We start from the raw sequence: 9,294 nt of genomic DNA, 5'->3' as shown, positions 1-9,294 counted from the left end.
GAGGTTAAAATTTGCTAAATGACAAGAGCATACTTTTCTTCCCCCCCTCCCTTGAAACAGAACTTGTGGGCGAACTTTCATGATTATGAAAGAGCTCTCGTAACCACCGAACAGGAAAATTAATGTGTCGGAGAAAACACATGTTAGTTTAAGAATAGTGGAAAATATACGATTTTCTGATTTTTTTTTATTTTCACGTTGTTACTGTTGTTCTGTTATATATCATTGGTTACAATAATTACTTTTTTTGACTCGCTCGTTCTAAATGCCTATGGAAACATTAAGTACGGTCTCTTAGAAAAGTTTCAACTTTTTTGTAAACGCACGTACGAGAGGTACTTGCAAGACGTTGAACTGGGACATGAGGAAACTGTGTACTTAGGTTCAGCCCTGGGCCATATACTTAATTGTTTCGTCAAACATTATGGTTCTAAGTAATCTCAGAGCAAGAAGCTCTTTACTTGATATTGGAGCCATGTTATGACTGCTTTGTGGTTCCATATCATGGTATTTTAGTATTATGATGTCATTTAGCTATCGATCATTTGTTCCAATCGGTTGCGCTGTCAGGAGAGCTCTTTCCTGATTAAATGGTATATTTTAACTATTCTTCAAAACATCTTAACTTTTTCACGTGAACTTTATTGATATGAATCAGTTACAAGTATTGTAATATATATTCTCAACAGTATAAACTACTAGTTTTCGTCTTTCTCAACAAATAGGCTGTGTTGTTCTTCTTATCATTATTATTCTTATTATTTTTATTATTAATAATAATAATTATTATTATTATGTACTGTTGTTGTTGTTGTTATACCGGTAAATCTTTTTGCCACTCTTGGTACATTCAGTATGCAAGATTTATTGACATAGTTTTGATCTCTCTGCTCTTTAGTTAGTTTTTCTTCTTTCATTGCATGCACTATGGCCTTAACAAAATCTAGTAAACTCCCTTTACTGTACACAGAACTTTTTGCCCATGCAAATTTGGAAACTCGGCCCTCTGTTTATCAAGTCACTCGTCATTCGTCCTAAACTAACTAGTTTTTTCTCTTTGCCCTCTTTCGGACGTTGATAAATAATACTTTCAGAGTTTCCGTTATTTGTTAATTATTCCAAAGCAAACTGAAATCTCATGAACTTATACTCACTCGATCATATATTTATCCCTTGGCCTTCAAACAGAGAGTACAAGAGGTTTCAGTTCCCGTTTATATTTAGTGTCATTTTTCCAACTGTATTGCTGGAAAGCTAATATCTTCACCACTCAGAGAGAAAAAGGCAGATTAAGTTATTCTCAGTTAGATCCTTTCTTTACTGGGGAAAAATCGCCAAAATATTTCGAAGTATGTCCATAACAGTTTGTCGAATGTGTCTCATCTTCCAGCAGTAGATTAAGGGATTGAGGGATGAATTGAGATACACAAGAGTCAATGTGTAATTCTTTAAATGAGATAACAAGGGAGTTTCAGCGTTGACGGTCTTGGCAAAAAGATAACAAGAAAATGGCAAATAGCAAACTAAGTACACGAAATAAACGTAGAATGTAGCCAGTGAAGATTTTTTCAGCCTTGCGGCATTTGCCATATCTTCATTCTGTGTCGCCTATTGAACTTGCAGAGCGTGCATCTGATTTGTGTGGTGTCTCACGGAAGCGTATATCTTGCAATAAAGCAATCCTGTAGTAATGACACAAACAACGAAAATGACCGCTCGCATAATTAAATGACTTGGATAGCAAATTGATGCACTAAACACCCAGACTGAGATCACAACAGCAACAACACGTTTGTGAGTCACAAGCTCCTGATATCTGAGATGAAGCTGAATGGCCAAGAATCTGTCCACAGCTAATGCAAAAACACCAAAATGCGAAGCAAAGACCAATATTTTTGCCTGGATTGAACGCGCTAACTTTACTGTAGAATAAGCAGTACTGTTTTTTTCCATCACAAGAAATGCAACAAACAGTGGTTCGACAAGTAAGCCTACACCCAGATCAGACACAGCCAGGCTTAGTAGCAACGTTTTTAAAGTCTTAGGCAACGAGGACGTTTTTCTGAGCGCTTGCATTGTTATGATGTTTAATACGATGGTGGTGAAAGACAAGAAAGCGTTGAAGAAAACAAATGTCAAATTCAAGCCTTCAGCACTTGCCATCTTTTTTATTTATTTTTTTTTTACATAACCCTAATCAGCGTTCAGTTTCTATAATATGCAAAGATCTGAATTTCATTGCTTTCTAGGTTTCATCCGTTTTTGAATGAGACTGACCTTCAGCTTCCACCATTGAATGGAGCGTTATATACAGTCTTAAGTTTCAGCAGCTGTACTTTTGAGGAACTCTACAATTTTCTTCTTTTTTGCACGAGACTGACGCTGGAAATTACTCTTTGCTAGACTTACTGAATATTCTCCAGACTTCCTCTTCAGATGGCAATTGGTTTTTAACTGAGTACTGTTGAGTTAGTAAAAAAAGTCCCTAAGTCGTGCTCACAATATCCAAACTCTCACCTTGCTTGAAATTGAAACTTTGCATGTCTGAACCCTGAATTAAAACTTTAAATGTAACGTCATCATCACACAGTAATTAGTATTAATTTTCTTTCAAGCGAAACGCAATAGGTCGTATAAATGTTGAAGTTCGTCAGTTAAAAAGGAAGGAAGTTATATGAAACTACTGATGCAATATTAAATAAGCAAAAGGCAGTTGGTTTTCAATCATGAATCGCAAACATACAGTCAGACAGAACGAGCTGAGAGGTGACTTGAGAGGAAAACGGAATTTTTACGTCGCAAACCAATCCAACTGTATTTGCTGGACCCATGAACACATTTTTTGATAAACTGCATGTTCACGGGTGACTTAAAGAGTGTGAGGCGGCCTAAAGATACAGCACCCTAGTTACTTAATAAATCATCTGTTCCTTAATAATTAAAGCAGCTAATAAGATGTAAGTCGTATTATATAGCTTCAGTTTCTTCAGTTTAAAAGACACAGGCTGAATATTCTTATTTTTTTTCTGCCGATTTTAGGCTGAAAATATTCTTGTATTATTCTTTAATTGTATTAGGATAAAGTTCGTCAGTCAAATGGATATAAGTTATTCGAAACTATTGGCGCGATATCAAAGAAGAAATGGCAGCTGGTTTGCGGTGAATCGTAAACACAAAGTCAAACAGAAAAGAGTTAAACGATCGTTTAGAGGAATTGCAGACTATTAGGTCTGAGACCAATCCTACATGTTTGCTGGACTCAAGCGAAACAAACGCCCATTTTTTTTTAGATAGATAGATAGCCAAATGGATAGATAGATAGATTATTCAAAATAAATACATGGGCAGCCAGAGGCTAAATTGCGTATTTACAAATAAAACTAAGCTAAAAATAAAATAATTTACCATACATCAATATTAAAAATATTAAAAATTCATGCATATAATATATAAAAGCATGCAAACCGAATCATTTAATTGTACTTTAATTAGGCACGATGACAAAATAAAAGTGTTCTTAAAACGGTCCGTTTTCCGCTTTGGAAGTGCAAAGTATTGGTGATTTCTTAGTAAATATGGAGCCTTATTGGCTTCAGTTAATAACTTGTTAATTTTGTTGTCCTTGTTGCAGAGGGCAGCGTTAAAAACCTTGTCACATATGTCCTCGCAATATGAAATAATGGTCGGAATACCAGCTTCATTAAGTGCCTCGTCATAAGACGGACTGGGGCAAATGATTGATAATGCCCTTTTGTTTTAGTAACTGTGACAAACGAGGAGTCTTTTGAGTTGAGATAAGGAGCTTGTTCCCAGGAAAAAAAAAATTACTAGCTAAGCTTTTAAAACATAGATCAGAAAAGTAGGTAGTTAGTCTCGCTTGTGTGCGCGCCAAAAGGGGAATCATGGTCCCACGCGTTACTAGTGGAGATCGTGGAAACTGAGTGGAAATTGCTACCAGCTGTCACAACGCCATGCTCTATTTTGTGAAGAAAGTTTAGGAAAAATTGATGCAGGGATGTCGAACTTTCCGGGAACGGGTCGGTCCACGAATTCTATTGCTTGAAAGCGTTGATTACTTTGGAACAAGTGAATGCTTCACGGAAAACTTCGATGGAGAAGCTATAACTGGTCGGGCGTTGTAAACTTTCATTGTATGAAAATGAGTCTTGTGATGAGCATGCGGTTTATTTTTGGCGATGATTGAAATGACGCGCCATGTTTATTACGTTTTTACTTTCTAGCAATGATTTGTATTTGTAGACGCGTATATTCTGAAGAAAATATTCATTAAATATTCTGAAGAATACCCGACCGTCGCTAAAGCGGGAAGTGAAACCTTTTAGCGAAGAAATCCTGCTTCGCGTAGAATTAATCGCCTCCTTATCTGTTATCTAATCTCCAAGCAAGCGAGACTTGCCCTATCAAGAGCGTTCTTGTTGTAAGTTAATTCAGGGAGCATATTACATCATGACTAAAGGCTTGGTTACCAACATGGTGGTATCGCGTGTTATAAATGGCAACGATCGTTTACGAAAGGGAAATAGGCGTCGGCGAGGCTAGAGACTTAAATATCTTTTGCCGTTGTAAAGTGCTTGAGCAATGCCGTGACTTTACGCTCGCAATAGATATTAAATTATGTTCATTGAACCAATGTTTAAGGTTGAAAGCTGTGATTCCGTAACTTTTGCTCAGCGGATTGTCGCGATAAAGTTTTAATATTTTTCTTGCAGACAAATTCAGATCAGGCAAAAAATTACCTTGAAATCTCTGAACATCTTCAGGCCCCAGTAGAAGGTTAAGATTCTAAAAGGCTAGCTGTGCATAAACAAAGTTTTTTAAATCTCCTGAGACAAAATGGCTGCCGCGTGACAAAGGTCTATTTTGGCGTTTTTGACGTCTTGGTTCACCACAAACATTTTTGGCAAAGCTCTCTCGCGCGCAGCGGTGCACCATGGGTAAGAATTTTGGTTCACTGTGCATAAATAATCACGTGAGCGTACGCACGCGCTTCCGCATCACAGGCATACCAATGTAAAATAACCCAATCAACAGGTATGGCAAATGCAACACGGGGTTTTTCGGCGGGCAACCTTAAGTCCACCGCGACTTTTTAGAGAGAGAAAGTCCATCCGGACTTAGAAGAGAGAAAAACCAACAACAAAGTCAAGTCCGACTAAATTTTAAAGTCTTTAATGACATCGACAACAGAGCTAAAGCGTTAGACAAAAAACAGAGACAAATTTCGTTGGAGGAAAAACATGGAAATGGCGGTGAGAAAATGAGAAAAGGCGGCCAACAAGGTGAAACAGTGAGCGACAGTGTAGAAAAAAAAAGTGAACAAGAACATGACAAAACACTGGTGAGCACATACGATATTTTCCAACATAAAATGAGCTAGGATTTTTCACTTGTAGTCGTGCAAAACAACGTCAAAGAAATGTACAAAAAGGGTGCTGCGCACTTGCAAGGTTGTTGGTTTGTTTTTTGCTAATAGAGAGGAGAAGTCTTACGTCACGTTTCCATAGTAGCAAAATTTTTGGATCAGACAACAAACCCGACGTCACTTAATTAAGTAAATTCGCGCTGTTTCAAATTTCATCGAACTTATTCAGTTTCATTTACTATGTTAAATGTTGACAAAATTCTCTGGGGTTGAATCCGAAAGGACCGTATCTGTGTTTAGAAAAAGAAAAAGAAAATTTTTGTGCTGTGTTGACCAACTCCGCGGGCGCGTGAAATTAGGAAGCTCCATGTCGCAGTCGCGTAACGACGGGTAAGAAATGTAGCTAGAAATAAGCGTGATGCACGTGCAAAGTTTTTGCTAAACCTATCGCTTTTTTGCCGTTCTCGTTGCTTTCGCCGTCGTCCTTGCTTAAGCTCTTCATTGTTGTCATCCAGAATTGTTGCTACCATGGCAACGTGACGTCACACTTCTCCTCTCTATTAGACCTATTTACTATTTTTTTGTCGTTTTCGTTGCCGTCGCCGTTTAGCGTTGCTTTCTGTTTCTGTTATACAAGGTCCGTTCAATCTTAAAAAGGTCTTGAATTTTACTACTCGTCTTGAAAAGTCTGAGTCCTTGAATTCGGTTTAGGTCCTTAAAAAATACTTGATGTCTTTATTAGGTCTTGAAAAGTCCTTGAAATTCACCACCTTGTAGACACCTTCCTTTTTCTGTAAAATTACTCGGATTATTTTGTCGAGGAGAATTTGGCTCATCCTCGGTGTATAAGTACCTGTAAAACTCACGGGTAACGTAAAAACATTTTTGCGCATGAACGATTTCTGCACCTCAGAAGCAATTGCAAGTCATACCCAGTCCGTCTTGTTGCGGAAAAAAGTATGGAGGTAAAAATTAATTGTAAAGGCTAGGGTTTTAGCCAATAGAGTGATCAAAGGGGGTTACAGAATGCCGATTTATTTTTTAAAATCTTAGTCCTTAAAAACTGTAATTTGTCCTTGAAAAATCATTGAAATTTGGTTGTCTGACGTTGCAGTGGCTGATCCAGGGGAGGGGCCCAGGGGCACCTGCCTTCCCCCGTCTTATTTTTAGACCAAACTGAGGCCCGAAGCGCCAAAAAAAATTTTTTTGGAGACTGGGCCCCCCTCTCGATGACCACCCCCCCCCCCCTCCCCACATATCTCAAGACCCCACATATCTCAAGGTCTGTATCCGGCACTGAGTTGTACCTATATCATCTTGGTGGTAGCTATTCTCCTGATTATCGGCCAGTTAATTAACAGATTCTCTTTTAGTGTTTTTTCCCCATGCCCTGATCTGAAAGTAACTGTGCAAGGTTAACACTTCATCTTGTTACTCAAAGTTCGGGGTTTAAGAAATTTTGTCAAAAGAAACTAGTACTTTTAGCTTTTTAAAACAAAGAAATCATTGGAAATTGTCAAAAAGCTCAATTTTACTCTTCTGCTTGCTAAATATTACTTGTACATGAATAAGTTAGCACCTAAAGATTTAGCTCTGGATGAATTTAAGGCTAGAATCAGTTGAAGGTATGATTTCGAAAAACTCCTTCCTTCAATAAGTTAGAAAGAATTCAACTTTACCAGAATAATCTGTTAATTAACAGGTCTAATGCTATTGTGTGAACTGTTGTGTTTAATTCTTTTCCGTTTTTATGTAATCATTATGGTCCAATCTGTAATATTTAATTGTTATATACCAGTCTTTTAGTTTTAAGATTTGTAACTGTAACATGTGCATGTGGGAACGCCGCAGATTTCATATTTTCTAGTTTGTATCCGTGTTGAACTTGAGGAAACACAATTTGGGTCATTGAACCAATTTTGGGAGCTGCTGGCTGAGAACCGCAAGGCAGTTCTCCCACGCATACGCGGGGAAGGCAAATCAGGAGTTACCCCCCTTGATTTTAGTTTGTCCACGTGACACTACCAATATATCATGCAAATTCTCACACAGTAGTTCCGATTTGCTGATACGGTCAGGCCAAGTAAAAAAATGTTTCTCGTCCGGAGAGCGAGCGAGCGGGCGCAAGAAGATTGTAGTAAATTCCGTTTACTTGAAAGAGCGCCACGGCGCTTATTGTTTTTCGACTTTAAGTTGCGAAATATATTTGAGGGCTGCGCTCTTTGGATTAAATCACGGCAATAGAATTGTGTTTTTCGAAAGGGTGCCGCGGAACGTATTTGTGTCCGACTTGAATTTAAAGCGGTACTCTTTCGAGAAATATACGGTTTTGATAGTATTTTAGGTTTCTATTACATTTGTGGCCAATTTTTACTTCATTTGTGGTCAATTATTGCATTTGTCACTTCAACAGTAAGATATCCTCACTGCACACCTATTACCCCGTCACGGAGAACTAAGTTATGGAAAGATGCCGCGACTGTTAGGGCAATAGGCGTGCCGAACATAGCGCAAAGGCGAAGCCAACCGCCACCAGGGGAGGTGGGAGGGGCGAAACTTAAACGCCACTTTCACCGAACTCCGTAGAACTGGCCAAGAAGCGGCTAAAACCGAGCTTTTTGAAGCGAGGGCCGCAAGGCATCATGCGCGGCAGCACGCAGGCCCGGCAGGACGGAATTTAACTGATTTAAATCTTCCCGTGCTACGGGCTAATTATGTATGCAGTGAGAATAGTAAATATCCTCACTGCACACCTATTACCCCGTCAGGGAGAACTAAGTTATGGAAACATGCCGCTCCTGTCCCAGACATAACGCTGCCTAGGCCCAAATAAGGCACAGAGAGGAACGAGAAAACCAAGGAACTAGATCTCCAAACATCTTTATTCTCCATTACTCAAAATACCCCAACCTATCCTAGTCCTAGACAAAACAGAAAAGCGAGAGCCGTAATACCGCAAACACAGCAAAACAAAATTCAGACAGCCGCCTGCAAATTATCTGTGTGTGAAACCGGGGTAACTGTCCCAGAAGCTGCCCTTGGAAAAACCTCTTTTAGAAGCGTAAGAGATACAGTAGCGTCCGAGCCCTGCATATACCGCTTGGCGACCTCCCCACTTTTCCAACCCAGGTAATGAGCAACGTCCTCCGAAGAACAACCTAGCAGCTTGAGGGTATTGGATAGGCCCACCCTAAAACTATGCGGAGTTTCCCCGGCATAGAGTTTAGCCTCCGAAAGATGCTTCCTAAGCCTGTTGTTTACAGCAGAGCCCGTAAAAGGCTTGCTCCCTATCGATCCGCTACGCTCTGCGGTCCGAAAAAAGTACCCCTGATCTAAAGGCACCTTGAGGCATTGACAAACCGTGATGTAATACTGAATCCATGCGACTGGACAAACATCAGAGTGAGCGAATTTAATCAAAGCGAGAGAGCGGGGGGATCCCTTGCGCAAATTCTTGGTGAGGGTAAATCTAGGCAAAAAACCCTCCCGGTCTCTTAACCGAAACACGTTACAAGATTGAAGGCGGCCGAGGTCCGAAGCCCTATCGCCGGTGAAAAAATCCACAATGAAAAAGGTAGCATCCCTTACAAGGATGTATTTACCCGCGCTAGAAAGGGATACGCTGCCGGAACACAAATCCCGGAGATGAGCAATTAACCGCTGAAATTTCCCGAAAAATAATGGGACCACTTGAGAAGGCGCAATAGCCAAACCCGCCTGCTCTTGCCCAACAAACTTTAAGTAATCCTTAACTAGGGGATGGGCAACAGGCTTGGAGTTGTTAGCGCGCCCCAGCTTATTGAAAATAGCTCTCAAACGACCGAGAGTGGAGTCAACTGACCCCGCTGCTAAGCGTTTCGGACAACTACAATCCCTTTTAGAGCACGAGAGCGAGTGAACCACAGATCTAC

General features: G+C 39.8%; 1 pseudogene; it reads right to left on the bottom strand.

Moving 5' to 3' along the window:
- Positions 1-601: 601 nt before the first annotated feature.
- On the bottom strand, positions 602-3,159 carry LOC140948452 (adenosine receptor A3-like; annotated as a pseudogene).
- Positions 3,160-9,294: the final 6,135 nt, after the last annotated feature.

Source organism: Porites lutea, chromosome 9 (genome assembly GCF_958299795.1).
Source record: "Porites lutea chromosome 9, jaPorLute2.1, whole genome shotgun sequence".
NCBI lineage: Eukaryota > Metazoa > Cnidaria > Anthozoa > Scleractinia > Poritidae > Porites > Porites lutea.
This window is presented reverse-complemented; position numbering and strand designations above follow the sequence as displayed.